The sequence below is a fragment of the Balaenoptera borealis genome (assembly GCF_965194805.1).
Source record: "Balaenoptera borealis genome assembly, chromosome: 3".
In the NCBI taxonomy this organism is placed as follows: domain Eukaryota; kingdom Metazoa; phylum Chordata; class Mammalia; order Artiodactyla; family Balaenopteridae; genus Balaenoptera; species Balaenoptera borealis.
This window is the reverse complement of record NC_138866.1, coordinates 140,780,863-140,799,319: the sequence shown is the minus strand read 5'-3', so window position 1 is coordinate 140,799,319 and position 18,457 is coordinate 140,780,863. Positions and strand designations below refer to the sequence as shown.

The window sequence follows — 18,457 nt, the reverse complement described above, 5'->3', positions numbered from 1 at the left end:
GACAGTTGTTCTGGGCTTCTAAGAGTGAGATATGGAGTGAGGGGCTTTTTGTTTAACAAATCTTGAAGTCTATAACCATGGAAATGTAGGCATCAGGGTGATGAACTAGGATGTCCTGTATCAGATGGAAGTGAAAATTGAGCTTCTGGGGGTATCTTGCGGATAAAGGGCTCCAGGAAACAGAGAAGATGGAAGATGTGAGGGGAATTCCAAGAAAGGATGGGTACAAATGGAGAAGTGGGTTGACATGGCAGAAGGCTGAGAGGCATGGCAGAGGGCTGGAACCTTCAGGGAAGCGTGGCCAGTGGGAAATTGCTGGTGGCTGGACAGCCATGAGAGTGCTGGAATGAGAGAAGCTGGCTGCCCATTTTTAAATTGTTTGAGTTTTAGCCACATCACCCCCTCCTCAAGGCCCCAAACCACCAGCAAAACCTGCTTCCCACACAATGCCTCCTGTGACTGTGTTTAGAGGGAGAGATAGCTGAGTTACAAAGTCCTGGTTGGTACCGAGCAGAAAGACCATCTGAGGATTGGGGAGATGAGTGAGATCAAAGTTGAGAAAGAGCTGGAATTTGAAACCAAAAGGACCAAGAGGATGCAAGGCTCTGGGAATGTTGAAGAGGACATGGGACTTTGCCAGGACATGACATTGAACTTAAAGCAATGTTGTTTAAGTCTCAGAGGGTAGGGTGACCTCAGTTGACATCAAGCTGAATTTCAAGTATACCGTTTCAAGAAACATGATCTCCATTTTACAGATGAGGGAGCCAAAGCATAGATACGCTCACGAATTGGCCCAGGTCACACAGCCACTAAGTGGTGGTCCCGGGCTGGGGTGCTCCAATTTTCATGTCAGTAAAATGGAAGGCTTTCTTTTATAAAGGGCCAGATAGTAAATGTTTTAGGCTTTGCAGATGGTACCATGTCTGTTGTACCTGCTCAGCTCTGCTGCTGTAGGGCGAAAGCAGCCTCAGACAATTTGTAAACGCATGGTATGGCTGTGTTCCAGCCAAACTTTACTTGTGGACACCAACATTTGAGTTTTATATAATTTTCTCATGTTACAAAGTATTATTCTTGAAAAATTGTTTTAACTGGAAACATTTTTTCAACTCTTAAAAAATGTAAAATCCATTCTTAGCTTGTGGGCCATACAAAACCAGGCAGCGGGTTATATTTGGCCCACAGACTGTACTGTGTGGACCCCTACACTACACCATTCAGTTAATCAGACCTTGGTAAGTGAACAAATGAGTCAACAAGAGAGCTTTAACGAGGACAGATGAGTGGCAAGTATTGACAAGATAAAGAGGGGTCATTATGGTCTTTTTTTTCTGAGGAGACTTTTGCTGAAATTTACACAAGGCTCTTTTCTGACAGGTTAGTGTCGTTGTTTTCCACTCCTTTTAACCTATAGGCCTGAATGAAGCATCCATTTCCTTGGACAAATCATCCCCCTTTTGCCCTCACTTGCTGTGTGTGTGTGTATGTGTGTGTGTGTGTGTTTAATGAGAAGGTCTGACTAGTTATCTTCAAGATCCTTCTGGCTCTGAAATGCTCAGATTTCATAAAGACATATCAGATTTTTAGGGCAGGTTTTTCCCTGCCCACTCTCTTTCCCCCTTGCCCTCTTCTCTCCAATCCTGTGAGTGTCCTCCCCACTTTGACCCTGCTTCCTCTCTAATACTCTATTTCAAGGCTGGTGGGATTATCATATTCAAAAGCGTCCCAGGAAAAAACAGTTGGAATATCCAGGATAATAAAACAAGCCAGTAAAAGGTGAAGGGGTGTGTAATTGTTGTTCTTTGTGTCGACTCTTAAAGCCGCATGTTTTAACCATCTCAGGATGGCAGGGATTTTTCTGCCTTTTTGAGAGGCTGATGTAATACCTTCATGTTTTCCTTTTTTTTTTTTTTCCAGGAAAAAATAAGAAGGATTGATTTTCATTGGGATTAACAAAATCTTTCTTCTTCTTTTATGTTGGCAACACGAGGTCTTAGCAGATCTCTGATCTTGTGTTGAATAAAAAATATAGCATGACAATGGGACACGGAGGCTGGGGGCTTGAACCCAATTTGGATTACTGTGCACAGCAGTGGGCATTCTGTGACTAATAGGGGGGGTCTTTGGAGCTGGTGCTGAGGATCAGCCCCTGGGGACTGAGCCCCACACGCCCTGCCTATTGTTCTGCTTTAAACGGAGGCCAGTTGCTGGGAGCCTGAGCCCACAATCAGATGCTCTGAGGGGTGGGATTTTGTCAAGCTGTCAGCCAGGTAGATGTGACACACTGCTGTGCAAAAGCAGGAGTGGCGCTGAGCCGGGAAATTTTCTTAAGAAAGTTGGGATTTTGGTTAAAACATTTAATCTAAGTCTCAGTTTTTCTGTCTATAAACTTGGGTCAATCATTTATATCCCAGAGTGTCACCCGCCTGGAGGTATGGAAGGGATCATGGTGATTGCCATGGGAACTACTGCCTGGATTGAAATAGAAGAGCTGCCAGTGGGCTGGGGTTTCCACTGAGACTCTGAGGGCAGGGGTGACTGAACAAGGAGACAGAAAGAACAGGAAGGTCCAGCTGGGGGATATGGTAGCCATCATCTCTTTGACAGTTGGTGTTTCTCAATACCAGGAGCCCTCTGAGTCAGAATTATCTGGGGTAATAATTTAAGATCCTTTGGGGTGCTAGTTAAAAAATATCCCCATGACAGATAGTAAGGCATCAAACGGAGACAATAATTCCTACTGTGTGGGATGTTGTGAGGGGTCAAAGGGCAGTGGATCTGGTAGAGTGAAGATGGTGATAATGATGGGGCTCTTTCCTTAGAGTCTCCTTAAAGTGGTTCTACATTCTTCATTTCTAGTTCTACTTTATTTCTTAAAACCTGAAAGAAGTCGTAACATATTCCTTTTGCCACCTGCTCTGAGACCTTGATTACTCCCTAAAGAATATCAAATGCCAATGATCCACAGCCAGGAGCCTCCTGACTTTGGCCCAAACTACTCTCCCAGCTCCATTTCTTATTTCTCTTCTATACAATCACCCTATCAGGCGAAACTAATTCTAACTGTTGTCCTCATAATAATGCCTAATATTTCCTTTTTTACTTCTCTGTGTCTCTGTCCCTCATCTATGTATCATATTTATAGTGATGATTAAATCTGGTAATCCATGAAAAACACTCAGGATGTGTCTGGCTCACGGTAAACATCTGTATGTGTTAAAAGTGATTCCCAATATCTCTGAAACTTTTAAAATTTATTTATTTATTTATTTATTTTTAAAGCTTTTCTTTTTTAAAAAAATTTATTTATTTTCTTTATTTCTTTGGCTGCTTTGGGTCTCATCGTTGGGGCATGAGGGTTCTTCGTTGCGGCATGCGGGATTCTCTCTAGTTGTGGTCTGTGGGCTTCTCTCTAGTTGTGGCATGCGAGTTTTCTTTCTCAAGTTGCGACACGCCAGCTCTCTCGTTGAGGTGTGTGCCCTCAGTAATTGTAGCGCGCAAACTTTGTTGCCCCCTGGCATGTGGGATCTCAGTTCCCCGACCAGGGATCGAACCCGTGTCCCCTGCATTGGAAGGAGGATTCTTTACCACTGGACCATCACGGAAATCCCTGAAACTTTTTTTAAAAAGAAGATCTACCTCTGTCTTTATTGGTCAATAAATGCAGGTATATTTTCTCTAAATGGACGCAGGTAGGCAAGGGCCGTGCAGATCTATTTCATTCTGGAATCCTGGGGAAAGAATCTGACAATTCAGTTTATTTTCATCAGTATTTATTTTGTGTCTTCTTCAGTTCTCAGTGCATTGTGTGAATGATTACACTGGCTGGAGGTTAAACATGAATGCTTGAATTCTCGTCCTCCGCCTCCAGGACGAGAATAATGGCTTGCGTTCAACCTTCAAGACTGAACAAAAGTTTGCTTCTTCCCCAACAGCTCTCTCCAACTATCTGCCTTGCTTATACAGCTCAGAGTTAGAACTACCCAATTCAGAGCCTACCTGTTTCATGGTCGTTTCTCTTTTCCTGCTACACTTCCAGCTCCCTGAAGGTCAAATGTCTTCTGTATCTTGAACAGTCCTGGCAATCACCTATCCTTGTATACAACATGATGTTTACTGTCTACTATCAGGTGGCCTCCATTCAGGACATAGTGAGGCATATAGGTGAAATTATTGCTACGAGTATGGATGAACTTTCCATTACATGGAATTAACGATTTGGATTCAGGAGTCTGGATAAGCTTCTGATGTTCAATTTTTTTTTTTAAATAAGCATGATCAATATATTTAAGAAGGTGAGGGAATGACAGCAGAAATATGAATCAAGAAAAAGTATCATAAATTTTTGATGTTCTTGTCTGAGATCTAGTTGTGTATTCAATGGATGCTTCCCGATACTTCCTTCTGTTCTTTTAGGAGAAATTAATCCTGTGTGTAATACAAACGAATAGGAGAATTTTAAGTTAAATATTTTGTTTATCTGGTTACTATAAATCATGCTCTAAATACCCGTGTTTATCATTTAAATTTTTATGTCTTGCAGAAATATTGGAACAATGTTAAAATGGAAATTAAGGTAAAAAACATCTAGTCCCATTACTCTAAACAAATCGACATTTTTTAACTTTCTGTGATTCATTCCAGTTTCTTTTAATATACACATCTATGATTTTTGCATAGTTAGAACCCTAACAGAGCTAAGAATAGTCATCTAATTAAACAGTAAAGCCATTGTTTATGAGTACTTAATATTTGCCAGGCAAAATGGTTCACATGTAGTTTTGAATCCTCACACCAGTCCTGGGAGATGGATGTATGATTATGCCCATTTTATAGATGAGGAAACTAAGTATGAAGGAGGTTGACTCACTCCAAGTCACACACCCTGTGAGCTTGTATTTGAACCTTTCTTCTCCACTGTATTAGGCAGGGCCGGCCAGGTTGGGAAGCTGCATCGACATGATTGATGGCTCACACCCAACCCTCTGTTACCACCCCAGCAGCCCCTGGGTAAACTTCCCAGCTGCCCAGGGTGAGGAGTGGAGCTTGCTGCCCCTACTCAGTGCAGGACAGGCTGAGGGAAAACTGGACCATCCTTGGAGGTCAGATCATCACCTGGAAGGGTTTATGGCATTTGTTCCAAATGTCTGTAAGACCAGCGAGCTGGGGAGCTCCAGCCCACAGGCAGCGCAAAGCGAGCATGGCGCCGTGAGCCCAACCTTGCCCTGGTTGTCCAAATGCAAACAGTCTTTGCGCCGTGTCCTGGCTTTCAGGCTGCGTGGCCAAGTGTTGGGAAATGAAGGCACATGGAGGCCAAGGGAGGGTCTCGGGGCCCCTCCGAGTTCAAGCAGCTGAGCAGCCTGGCAGACACGAGCCCATGGTTGGTGGCCTTGCCTGGTGGCTCTTTATGATGTCAGTGTTTGGCCCATATTAGATCCTCAGCAAATGTTGTTGGTTGGATGGATGGATGGACAGACAGTGTTGCTTATAGCAAGCAGCTGTACTGCCTCCTGCTTGATTAAGACTAAAATAAGACATTCCTCAGTCTTTCATTTTAAGTCAAAAATGGAAAGCTAAGAGTGGATATATGTATATGTGTAATCGATTCACTTTGCTGTACACCTGAAACTAACACAACACTGTAAATCAACTATACTCCAATAAAAATTTTAAGAAAAAGGACAGCTGAGTGTGTGCAAATAAGTGTGTGGAAGTGTATATGAATGTGGGAGAGAGTATGAGTATATATGTGAGAGAGTGTGTGTGCATACATGTGAATGTGTGTGCCTGCCTAAGTACGTGTGATTGTGTGTACATATATGTGAGAGTGTGGCTTTGAGTGTCTTTGTGTGTGAGTGGGTGAGTGTGAGCATGAGTGTGTGAATGCTGAGTGTGAGGATGTGCAGAGTGAGAGTATACAAGAGTGAGTGTGTCATGAAAGAATGCTCAACATCATTAATCATTAGAGAAATGCAAATCAAAACTACAATGAGATATCATCTCACACCGGTCAGAATGGCCATCATCAAAAAATCTAGAAACAATAAATGCTGGAGAGGGTGTGGAGAAAAGGGAACCCTTTTGCACTGTTGGTGGGAATGTAAATTGATACAGCCACTATGGAGAACAGTATGGAGTTTCCTTAAAAAACTAAAAATAGAACTACCATACGACCCAGCAATCCCACTACTGGGCATATACCCTGAGAAAACCATAATTCAAAAAGAGTCATGTACCAGAATGTTCATTGCAGCTCTATTTACAATAGCCAGGACATGGAAGCAACCTAAGTGTCTGTCAACAGATGAATGGATAAAGAAGATGTGGCACATATATACAGTGGAATATTACTCAGCCATAAAAAGAAATGAAATTGAGTTATTTGTAGCGAGGTGGATGGAGTTAGAGTCTGTCATACAGAGTGAAGTAACTCAGAAAGAGAAAAACAAATACAGTATGCTAACACATATATATGGAATCTAAGGGAAAAAAAAAAAAAGGTCATGAAGAACCTAGTGGTAAGACGGGAATAAAGACACAGACCTACTAGAGAATGGACTCGAGGATATGGGGAGGGGGAAGGGTAAGCTGTGACAAAGTGAGAGAGTGGCATGGACATATATACACTACCAAACGTAAAATAGATAGCTAGCAGGAAGCAGCCGCATAGCACAGGGAGATCAGCTTGGTGCTTTGTGACCACCTAGCGGGGTGGGGTTGGGAGGGTGGGAGGGAGGGAGACGCAAGAGGGAAGAGATATGGGAACATATGTATATGTATAACTGACTCACTTTGTTATAAAGCAGAAACTAACACACCATTGTAAAGCAATTATACTCCAATAAAGATGTTACAAAAAAAAAAAAAAAAGAGTGAGTGTGTAATTGTGTCTGTGTGAATGCCTGTGACGTGTGTGTGTGTATGTGTGTGATAGTGAATGAGTATGAGAGAGTGTGAATGTCTGTGTGTGAGAGTGTGTAAAAGAGTGTGAGTGTATGGCTGGGGAGGGGGTGGGTGATGGAGAGGCGGCCAAGGGCGCTCTTGCTGCTGGGGTGCCTGCTGTAGCTCAAACATGGTCTACTTTTTCTCACTGCACAACCTCTACAAGGCTACGTGGTGGATACTACAATCTGCATTGACCAGATGCGGAAGCAAGATTCAGAGAGAGTAAGTGCCCAGCCCAAGGTCATTCTGGAGAGTGGAAGAGCTGAGTCTTGACCTGCGGTCACTAAAGCTGGTAACCTCTCAGCATACGGTGCTGGACAGCTCAGCAAGACAGTGAAGGGCCTGATGTGGCTTCAGGGGAAAGAAGCTGGGAGACAACCTCAGAGGAGGACTGAGCTGTATTCCTCCTGCTAAATCCTGGAGGAGGAAGCAGGGGCAGCAAGCTACGAGGGGTCTCTGGGGGATTGGGGAGGGCACGAAGCTGGGACCTTAGGAGACAGCCCGTGTGTGAGCGCTCCTGGGAGAATCAGAAGGATGGGAGGAAGAGTTCAAGGAGAGAGCTACCCTTCTGCAATGTGGGTGGGAAGATTTCAGTGCATGGAAATTTCCACGGATGCTCAGGCCTTTCTGCCTGGTGTGGGATGGGAATGGACTTTAGAGCTACTGGCCAGATGGGTCCTTTACAGAAAGCATCCTGCCCTGACTCCCCTTCCCCAGCCTCCTTGTAGGAAGACTCAGAACGGAATGTCCCCAACCCGGGTGGAACAAGGACACAGGCCAAGTGAGTGAAAAAAGCACCACTTGTAAAGTGTAAAGAAAACCCTTCACCTCCTCACTTCTAAAATCCCGGTATCCATGACAACTGGACCGAGGGAGGAAGATGGTGGTCCCCTCCCTCCTTCATTGTTTAACTTCTAGTTGCTGCAGCAACTGAATATACAGGCGGCCAGATTCCCTGGTGCTTTTCTTCTTTCTCAGTCCCCCTTTATTTCAGGCCCTCCTTCGTGCCAGCCTGGCTTTGTCTTTCGTTGGAGAAGTCTGTGAGAACCAGGATGGGCAAAGTGTCAGGCTCTTGGTGCTGTTGAAAATCCTTTGAGATGGGAAAGGTCGCTGGAACAAAGAAGCGGGAGAACAAAAAGCCCTGAACTGCTTCGCCCCTGAGAAGGAGGGTCTGAGGGTCTTTATCTTCTTAAACCTTGGGATTTGAGAGTGTCTGACTTTGCCTTTCCCAGGGATGGTCTGGCAGGGATACAGAGAGAGTGTGTCCAGGAAACTGGTTGGATGGCAATCTCCGAAGAGGGGACTTCTCACGGAGACAAGGACTCTTAGGTGTTGGTCTTTCTCTTTTTTCCATCTTTCTCCCTTTTTTTCCTTTCTCTTTTTCTCTCTCTGTCCTCCTTCCCTCCCATCCTCCCTCCTTCCCCCCTCCCTCCCTCTCTCCCTTCCTCCCTCCTTTCCTTCCTTCCTTCCTCTCTTTCTTTTTCTCTTTCTCTTTTTCTCTCCCTCCTTCCTTCCCTCTCTTTCTTTAATATGTTTCTGGTTAATACCCTTCCCACTTGAAGAAATTCTAAACAATTAGCTAGAGCTTTAAAATCTTGGAGCAATCAGTTTCTTTCCATAATTTGTCCTAGGGAAATCATTGGATATTTGCTCAAAGATACCTCTGTGATCCATCGCAGTGTTGGTATATTTCTGAAACAATGGAAAAAGTCAAAATGGCCAGATGTAAGATTGGTCAAATACATTATGGCTTTTTTATACTGACCAACAAACTGATCATTTTTCATTCATTCTTCCTATAGCTGTATACCGGCCCGGTGCTGACTGCTGGAGATCAACAGGGAGCAAAACAGACATGGTCCCTGCCCTAAGGAATCTTAAAGATGTACTCAGATAATTCAGCAATAAACCTGAATCAGAAATCATGGCCAGCGCCATGATGGAAAATGATGGGATAGGAAGAGAGGGTGTCTCTGTGGCACCGGACCTCATCCAGGGATGGGGGAAGATTTCTGTAACAGCCAATGATCTTTGAACTGTGGTCTGAAGGATGAGCCAGAGAAACATGGCAAATGGATGGAGGGAGGAAAGTGCAGGTTGGGCAGAGTCCTTTCATTTTCACTCATTTTCTTAAAAGGAGACTTGTAGGTTATTAACTTGAAAAATTATTGTTAAACCTTTCCTAGCTTAAAGGAACAAAACAAAATATTTGTTGACATGAAATGTCCTTTGCTTAAGGTAGACTAGTAGAGGCCTTGTTAATTTTAAGATGATATTCTCATTGCCTGAAGTTACACTTTGTCTGCCTGCAGGTGAAATCTTTGCTTCCTGGTGCAGATCCAATCAATGTCTGGGAGAGCAACTCAGCCCTGAGGGCAGCAGTCCTGGGCCTGCTCAGAGAGCTAATTTCCCAGCCCACCAGTGGCAGTTTTGATAACTCTGTTGATTTTGATTAGGAAGATAATTCTTTCAAAACTGTCTGGGCTTGAACATGTTACCTTACTTTATTATTTTTGATGATAGTAAGTTATTAAATGTTGTAAATTCATGCTTTTAGTTTTGATAACTTGATGTCTTTTCAAATGAGTTGAGAAGAAAATGCTTTGCTGCAGCTTGGCATATGGGCTGTATGAGGGTGTGTGAGCTGCGATAACAAAGGACTCCGTAGATTTTAGTGGCTCAACACTTAAAGTAAGACAGAGAAGTTTAGTAACTTCTCAAGGTGTCACAGCTAGGAAATTAAAGTGCTAACATTTACAGCGCAGGCAGTTTGACTCCAGAACACCTGTTCTTCACTTCTCTGCTATGTTTCCACCCAACACGCTATGATTACTACAAACTATTATTTCTTCCCCCACTTTCTCATACATGGGAGGGTCATCTATTTATATTCTTGGGCAGTGTGCATCTAATTGGGGATGCAGAGGTGGTGGATACATCAGATCAGGTAACGTGTTAGAGATTGCTATAGAACTAGTCTTGTCCTAAACAATATTGGTGAAATGACAGGTGAGCCAGGACATGCTGAGGTAATACACATTACAATAAATACATAACTGCCAGAGAAAATGTTCCCATTTGTACCACCCCAAATCATCTCATGCATGACACACTTGGGGAAGCGAGGTATTAACTTTAGATCCTGGGCCGTGTGTGTGCACAGACTGTGTTCTAGAACTCTCCTTGGGGCAGATCACACAGGCTTGCTTCAAGCACAGCCTAGCTCTTCCAAAGGACGCACATGGTGAACTTCCCAGAGCTCCCCCGGAGCAGCACAGGGCATAAACCTGCAGTTACTAGGGCCTGACCAGATGCACCAGATGCTGGAGCCCACCTGACTGGGACCTCTATCTCTGCCCTCCCCGAGTGCCCCAGCCAGAAGGCAGAGGTGGGGAGCAGGGAAGACGGAGGCTTTCTGAGATGGCACGGGAAATCCCGACAGGAGAGCCACCAGCCGTTATAGCAAAATGCCGTGTTTGTCCATATGAGAGGGAAGTATCCTGGCTGAGGTGAAGCTTAGGATCTGACCTAATTCTTACATTTGGCGACATAAAGGGATACCCAGGCCTCCCTCTGACTGTGAGCCTCGGGTAGCAGACAGACTTGGTCTGGTGTTGGCTTTGTCACTTTGTAGCCACGTGCCCGTGGCTACAAATTTCTGTAACCCTAATTTCCTAATTTGTCAAAGGGGCTAAAAACACCATATGTACATGTACATGGTTCTCTTTCCAGAACTTCTGCTTTCAGACCCCAAATTTATTGGAAAATAATGAAGAGTGAGAATAAATCAAATCATTCCACCAACCTGTGGTTTTATTCAACATTCTATTACCAAGTTAAGAAAGTGCTCATGCAAGAAATGTTCTCTGACTTTGGAAAGCTTACAGACTGACTGGGCTCATTTTACAATATTCCATTTGTGTGACACTTACCCAATATCAAAATTCTTTCCCTTAAATGATCTCCTATGCCCTAACAAGTTTGTCATAGAAAGTTTTCTGTGACTTACTTATGTCTTCTCCCAGCCACAAAATAACTAATATCTTCCCCCGCCATGGCATCTACTACAGACAAACTCACACCCAGGGTCCCCTAAACCCAATGGATGCCAGAACCATCCTTTGTATTTCTCCTATTTCTCCAGCTGAGCTGCTAAGGGAAGCAGTTAAATGATGTGGGATGGGTGTGGAGGCGGCTTGACAGGAAAGTCCTAAGAAAATTCAAGAGCTGAGTCAGAGGAGAGACTAGTGTTCCTTAAGGTCAAATCACAAACTGGGGAGACAAACGTTTGCTGTCTGTCACCCCAGCTAGATTGATGGCATCAGATCCACTCCCTGCCCAGTCCTCCTGGTCTCACTAGTGGCTGACATCTTCAGCAAATCATGGGAAGCTCCTTTCTTACAGAATCATGAGAAACCTTTTCACAGTAAGGATGCACTAGGCTACTCTAATTTCTTTCTGAACATAATAGATGGAGAAAATACAATTACTTGCCTGCATTCCATTTTGTACATAATGAAACTAGAGCATTTGTAATTAAAATCACTTTAAGTGGATCTAATAAGTTATGAAAATGTATAGCCAGTGAGACAATATTATGACCATTCGTAACTAGAACTATTTAACCAGGGGGCAGGGTTCCTTTGGTACAAGACTGAGAAAAATCTTAATTTGTCTGAGGCAGAAATTCCCTTGGCTTATGTTTCTAAGAAAACGCAGCAGAGAATGTGAAACTGGAGGAGTTGAGGTTCCCTGAGTCATAATAAGAGATGGCGCTTGCTGAGGGCTCCCTGTGTGCCAGGCGCTGGCCTCAGCACTTTATCTGGGGATTGTCCACTTATCCTCAGGACAGTCTTACAAGGAAGGTGCTGTCACCCATTTTACAGATGAGGAAACTGAACCACATGGAGGCAAGACTGAATCCAGGCAGTCAGACTCCATGCACTGAAACACCACACTCTTTGCCCAAGTAGCTAAAAGGCAGGCAGGTTACAGAGGAGAAAAATTGGGTCTAAATCATTATGTAAAACTCAGTGGAGTGAAAGAATCAAAGAGTCCTGAATGGCCCCTGAGAACTAAGGGGCCCAAGTTGCTGGCGCATAAAATAATGTTGCCTGGTACTTGCATGCAAGAGAGTCTGGATAAATGAAGACCTGAAATCAAGCACCATTACATGAGCTGTCAGCCCTGTCTCCCCAGTTTACCAACATTTTTCTTATTTCTTTGATCTTCAACTGGGTAAACCACAGAAAATGTATTTTCCTTGAAAAAGATTATCCAGAGCATGGAAAACTACAATTAGATATGTGAGAAGCGATCTTGCGAGTGTTTAACTTAAAATCCCAAGATGTGTGTTCTGAAGCTGGAGGTGGGCACCATTACTCATTCTTAGAGCTGAGTGAAGAGGCACCCTCCCCCCCATTGCCCCTCCTATCCCGACCACCCTCTGGCTGCACCCTGGTGAAGCATGAATATCTTCATACTGAAGTGTACGTCTAACTGTGACACGCTCACTGCCCACAAAATACACAGGACTCCAGTGAGCAAATAGCCTGCCCAGAGTCTACCCGACCTTGGCCACAGGTATGCCAGCAGGAACTCGGGGCTGGGAGGGGGCTGGGCTCACAGGCATTCAAGATGGGGGCTGCTGCTAGTGAGGTTAAAATAAATCATCTGGAACTCGGGGTGGAGCCATCTCTCCCTCTGCTTTATACGATGAGCTGCATCGCTGTTTATCTTCACCCTTCTGATACATTCTGTTCTTTTAATGCAGGGGTCCCCAACCCCCGGGCCATGGACCATTACTGGTCCGTGGCCTGTCAGGAGCCTGGCCACACAGCAGGCAGGTGAGAGAGAGAGAGAGCGAAGCTTCGTCTGTATTTATAGCCACTCCCCATCGCTCACATTACTACCTGAGCTCTGCCTCTTGTCAGATCCGCGGCGTTATTATATTCTCATAGGAGCGCGAACCCTACTGTGAACTGCGCACGCGAGGGATCTAGGTTGCACGCTCCTTATGAGAATCTAATGCCTGATGATCTGAGGTGGAGCTGAGGTGGTGATTCTAGCCCTGGGGAGTGGCTGCAAATACAGATTATCATTAGCAGAGAGGTTTGACTGCACAGAGACCATAATAAATCAACTGCTTGCAGACTCATATCAAAACCCTATCAGTGAGTGGCAAGTGACAATTAAGCTGCATCTTATGGAGTAGACTGGACATAAGCAACAAACTTCAGGTGTCACTGTCTCCCATCACCCCCAGATGGGACCATCTAGTTGCAGGAAAACAAGCTCAGGCCTCCCACTGATTCTGCATTATGGTGAGTTGTATAATTATTTCATTATATATTAAAATGTAATAATAATAGAAATAAAATGCACAATACATGTAATGTGCTTGAAATCCCAAAACCATCCCCCCACTGGTCCGTGGAAAAATTGTCTTCCATGAAACTGGTCCTTGGTGCCAAAAATGTTGGGGACTGCTGTTTTAATGGTTGGGTGTCCAGTGGACACAGCAACAGTTCTTGGGTCACCCATCACTGCTGGGTGGAGAGGGGCTGGGACAAGACAAGAGGAGCTGAATGGTAGCTGACCAGACTGGGCAGTGTACACGCTTGACGGGTGAGCCTCTCCAGCCAGTGTCAGAGAGTGGCTTACCCTGATCCGTAGGCACTGCAGGGCATGACGCTGCTGCAGTACAGCGTTGGGTCCGCAGGCTCTGGACACCCACAGCTCAGGCTCACAGCCCAGCCCAGCACAGTCCTGTCTGTTCTCTCAAGCCTGTGAAGATGGGGATAAAACCACCATTGCAAGAATAGGAATTTGAGGTTTAGAGAGGTTGAGTGATTTGACAAAGGTTACTCAGGAAGTGATAGCATCAAATTTACATCTAGTTCTTGATTATAGTATCTGGGCTCAGCAGGGATCGGGGTAGAGAAAAAGGAGGGAAGAGGGGGGGATTGTATGAGCGTGTGAGTGAGGAACGTGGGTTAGAGGTTTCCCCTGCATGAAGAGAGATACAAGGCACTTCTTTGGTTGTACTTGAAAATGCATCTTGCTTTGCAGAAACCTGGCTTACTTAAAAAAGGTCCCAAGCCTCACCCTGGGAGGGATTGGTCTCCTGGTGATGTGTGAGCTTTTCTGCCATACTCTGATGCAGCTAGAGTCAGCGTCTCTAAGGCTGGGACTCTTGCTCATTGCCTCTGCTTCTGTGGAACCCACATTTGCGACAACTGTGGGCTTGGTTCAGCAGAGGCAGCTAAAGGGACCCAATCAATAGCAAGAATCTCTTCATGAGGGTTTGGAAAACTGAGAGTTGGGGAGATAACATTTCCTAAGTCCTAGTGGTAGGTGGGAGCCAATACATTTAATTTTGTCTTTCACTGATTTTTTAAAACTTAAAAAAGATAATTCTGCACTATAACCTACATACAGAAAAGGGCACAAAACAAAGATGTGAAAGCAAACATCCATGGGGTCAAGAAATAGAACATTCCAGCATTTCCGAAATCCTTCTCATGCCTCTTCCCTATCACCACCCCCTTCCTTAGGCCGAAGGTAACCACTACTTTGACTTTTGTGGTAATTGCTTCCTTGCATTTAAAAATAGTTTTACCTACTAGACATTCATTCCAAAACACTATAATTGAGTTTTGCTCCTTTTTTATACATCAATAAATATTCATATGAAATACTATTTCATCTTATTTCCTCTATTAGCTTTTTAGCTATCCTCTCTTTGTATCATGTTTTGTATTGCTTACTCTGGGGATTATATTACATGTCTTTCATTTATCACAGTCACCTTGGAATTTATACTGTACCACTTCAGATAAAATGTAAGAACTTTACAGTGGGATAAGGTAATTTCTCTCCATTCTTTGTGTTATTGCTATCTTATATTTTCATTCTACATATTTAAAAAATTCCACAATACACTATTATTATGTTGCTTAAAGTCAGTTGTCTCTTAAAGAAAGTTAAAAACACTGTTATATTAACCCATGTGTTTACCGTTTCTGGGGCTCTTCACTCCTTCCTGTAGATCTGAGTGCCCATTTAGAATCATTTCCCTGCAACTTGAAGAGTTTCCTAAAGTGTAGGTTAACTGGCAATGGGTTCTTTCAGTTTTTTTGTTTTTTTTTTAAATCCGAAAAGCCTTTATTCTGTCCTCATTTTTAAAAGATAATTTTTCTAGATTTACAATCTGGATTAGCAGATTTTTTTTTCTTTCAGCATTTTAAAATGTTAATTTATCAAAAATTTACTTTAACATCATTTTTAAACGGTATTTTGATATTAAAATGTTTAAACATTTCAGTGCTTTAAAAATATTTTATTGTCTTCTAGCTTTTATTCATTTTTCTGATGCAAAATCGGCAGGCTTTCAAATCATTATTCCCCTTGAATGTCCCCTTTTTGGTATTAATTACTATGAAGATAGGAATATTAAACATCATGATATATTATTAAGATATAATTAATTAATATTAATATTATTAACATATGCTGGTGGGCTGGTAGCAGAAGGGAACTTTTACTTTTCTCTTCACACACATCCAGGCTGCTTCACTCAAGTCCATACCAAATTGGCCACTGGAAGCATGTGACTTTGTACCCTTGGTGTTGGAGAAAGAATAAAGAAAAGTAAGGAAGGCATAGTTAATTCTGTGTAACGTCTGGGAAGATGAGCAATGAGAAGATGTTTAGTGAGCTTGGAAAATGGTACTTGGGAAAAATGAAAGGGACCATGAAGTTAGCAAGACTTTGGCATTGCTTGGGATGTTCCTATGGTCAATTTGGAGGCTAAGGCCTCCATGCTAGAAACCTGACTGGTGCCCTTGCCTGTCTCATGCCCCCGCATCGATATCAAACACCAAATCCACTGAATAATCCCCAAGAACCCCTCTAGTCCATGCCCTGTTCTTCTCCCCTCTACGCCATCCTGATTCAGGACCATATTCTCTCCACCTGGAGAACTTGTCTCATTCTTTAAGGCCTTGCTTCTCAAAGTGTGGCTTCCAGACTGGCGACATTAGCACCTGGAGTCTTTCTTAGATACGTAAGATCTCAGGCCCCACCCTAGACCCACCGATTAGGAATCTGCAGATGGACAAGATCTCGAGAAGATTTCTATGCACATTCAATGTTTTTTTTTAATCTTTATTGGAGTATAATTGCTTGACAATGTTGTGTTAGTTTCTGCTGTACAACAAAGTGAATCAGCTATATGTATACATATAACCCCATATCCCCTCCCTCTTGTGTCTCCCTCCCACCCTCCCTATCCCACCCCTCTAGGTCGTCACAAAGCACCGAGCTGATCTCCCTGTGCTATGCGGCTGCTTCCCACTAGCTATCTATTTTACATTTGGTAGTGTACATATGTCAATGCTACTCTTTCACTTCACATCGTTTTTTGAGGCAGAAACCCAGTGTGTCCCCCTTTGCCTGGCAAAGTAATAAAGCTATACTTTTCTACTTCACTGCCCACCCCCCCGTCCCCAGAAAAAATTCTACGGCCATACCACCCTGAATGCACCTGATCTCGTCTGCACATTCAATTTTGAGATGCACTGTTATAAGCCAGTGGTTCTTGAACTTGTCTGCATATAACAATCACTTGGGGAGCATTAAAAAATTTCTGGCCACACCCAGACCAATTAAATCAAATCTTTAGTGGGTAGAACCAGACATTGGAGTTTATTAAAATGCTATAGGTAGATTTCAATGTGCAGAGAATCAGTGCCTTAGGACAGAGGTTCTCAAAATTGGTTACAGGTTGCACTCACCTGGATATTTTGTGCAACTTCCTAAACCAAGCCACCCCCAGACCAGTTAAGCCCCAGGGTCTGGGGGTCCATGGGACATAGGCCTTCACATTTGTGAAACTTCTCAAGTGACTGCAGTGTGCAGTCAGAATTGAGAGCCAGTGCTTTAAGGCTCAGCCCAGGTGTCTCTCCCTCCTGGAAGCCCCTCATAATACACCCCCTCCCCCAAGGATGGGTCAGGAGGCCCTCCTCAGAATTCCCACAATGCCCTGCGCAAGCCTGCACTATCTCTGTGTCTAATGATCTATGATGTGTCTGTCCTCACCCACATGATTAAGCTGGGAGCTCCTAGAGAATAGGAATTGCTTTACAGTAATTTTCTTTGTCTTCCTTGTGTCTCCCACAATGCCTGGCATATAAAATGTACTTGAGAGTTTATTATTATTTTCATTGTTTTTATTATTCTTCTGATCCTGAGGGTCTATGGTCAGGGCTGTGGTGAGGAAATCTCACTCTGGTGCAGTGGACATTTGAGGCGGGGAAAGTTGGGAGGCAGGCAGGGTAGCTAGGAGGCTGCTGCGATGGTCCAGGTAGGAGGTGACGAATGACTAAATAAGTGTAGTGGCAAATGCAGACACGGGGAAGGGGCCCATTGGGAAGGACATCATAAGGTAGAATAGGAGATGTGTTACTTTGCTGGGTAACTGTAAATAAACTACAGAAATGTATTGTCTCATGGTTCTGGGGACTACAGTCCAAGATCAAGGTGTAGGCAAGGTTGGTTCCTTCTGAGGTGTGAGGAAGAATTTGTTCCATGCTTTTCTTCTAGCTTCTGGTGGTTCTCTGGCCATCCTTGGTGTTCCTTGGCTTGTAGATCGTTGCTCTGTCAATCTCTGCCTTCATCTTCACATGGTGTTCTCTCCAGGTGTGTGTCTGTGTCCATATTTACCCATTTTATAAGGACATGAGTCATATTGGATTGGGGGCCCTCCTACTCCAGTATAACTTCATCTTAACTAATTACATCTGCAACAACCCTATTTCCAAATAAGATCATATTCTCAGACACTGGAGATTAGGATTTCAACATGTGATTTTTTTTGGGTGGTGGGAGGCCCAATTTAACCTATAACTGTAATATAAAAATTCTTGTGTGAACCGTGTTGTGCGCAAGGACTTGGATTTCAGGAATTTTTGTTTCTCCATTTTATTTATTTTATTTTTTTATTTTTTTATTATTATTTATTTATTTATTCATTCTTGGCTGTGTTGGGTCTTCGTTTCTGTGCGAGGGCTTTCTCCAGTTGTGGCAAGAGGGGCCACTCTTCATCGCGGTGCGCGGGCCTCTCACTGTCGTGGCCTCTCTTGTTGCGGAGCACAGGCTCCAGACGCGCAGGCTCAGTAGCTGTGGCTCACGGGCCTAGTTGCTCCGTGGCATGTGGGATCTTCCCAGACCAGGGCTCGAACCCGTGTCCCCTGCATCGGCAGGCAGGTTCTCAACCACTGCGCCACCAGGGAAGCCCTGTTTCTCCATTTTAGAGATAAACCAAATTTTTGCTTTGAAATCAACACACCAGTTTCTAAGTTTTGGGTAAAATCATAACTTACGCAAAGGAACTCTGGAGATGTTGACAAAACTGGAAAAACAGATGTCTCTAGCCAACTGGAGATCAATGTGAGCCAAGGGGAAGCTTGGGAAATGCAGGTGAACAATACATAAATAATGGCTCTGG

General features: G+C 43.8%; 1 long non-coding RNA gene across 1 annotated transcript in view; it reads left to right on the top strand.

Annotated features, from left to right (window-relative positions):
- The window catches only part of LOC309627203, a 159,018-nt gene extending 140,763 nt beyond the window's left edge, over positions 1-18,255 (top strand). The window contains exon 5 of the long non-coding RNA XR_014243588.1: positions 8,751-18,255. This is a non-coding gene — a long non-coding RNA (uncharacterized lncRNA). The remainder of the gene's footprint in view (positions 1-8,750) is intronic.
- Positions 18,256-18,457: the final 202 nt, after the last annotated feature.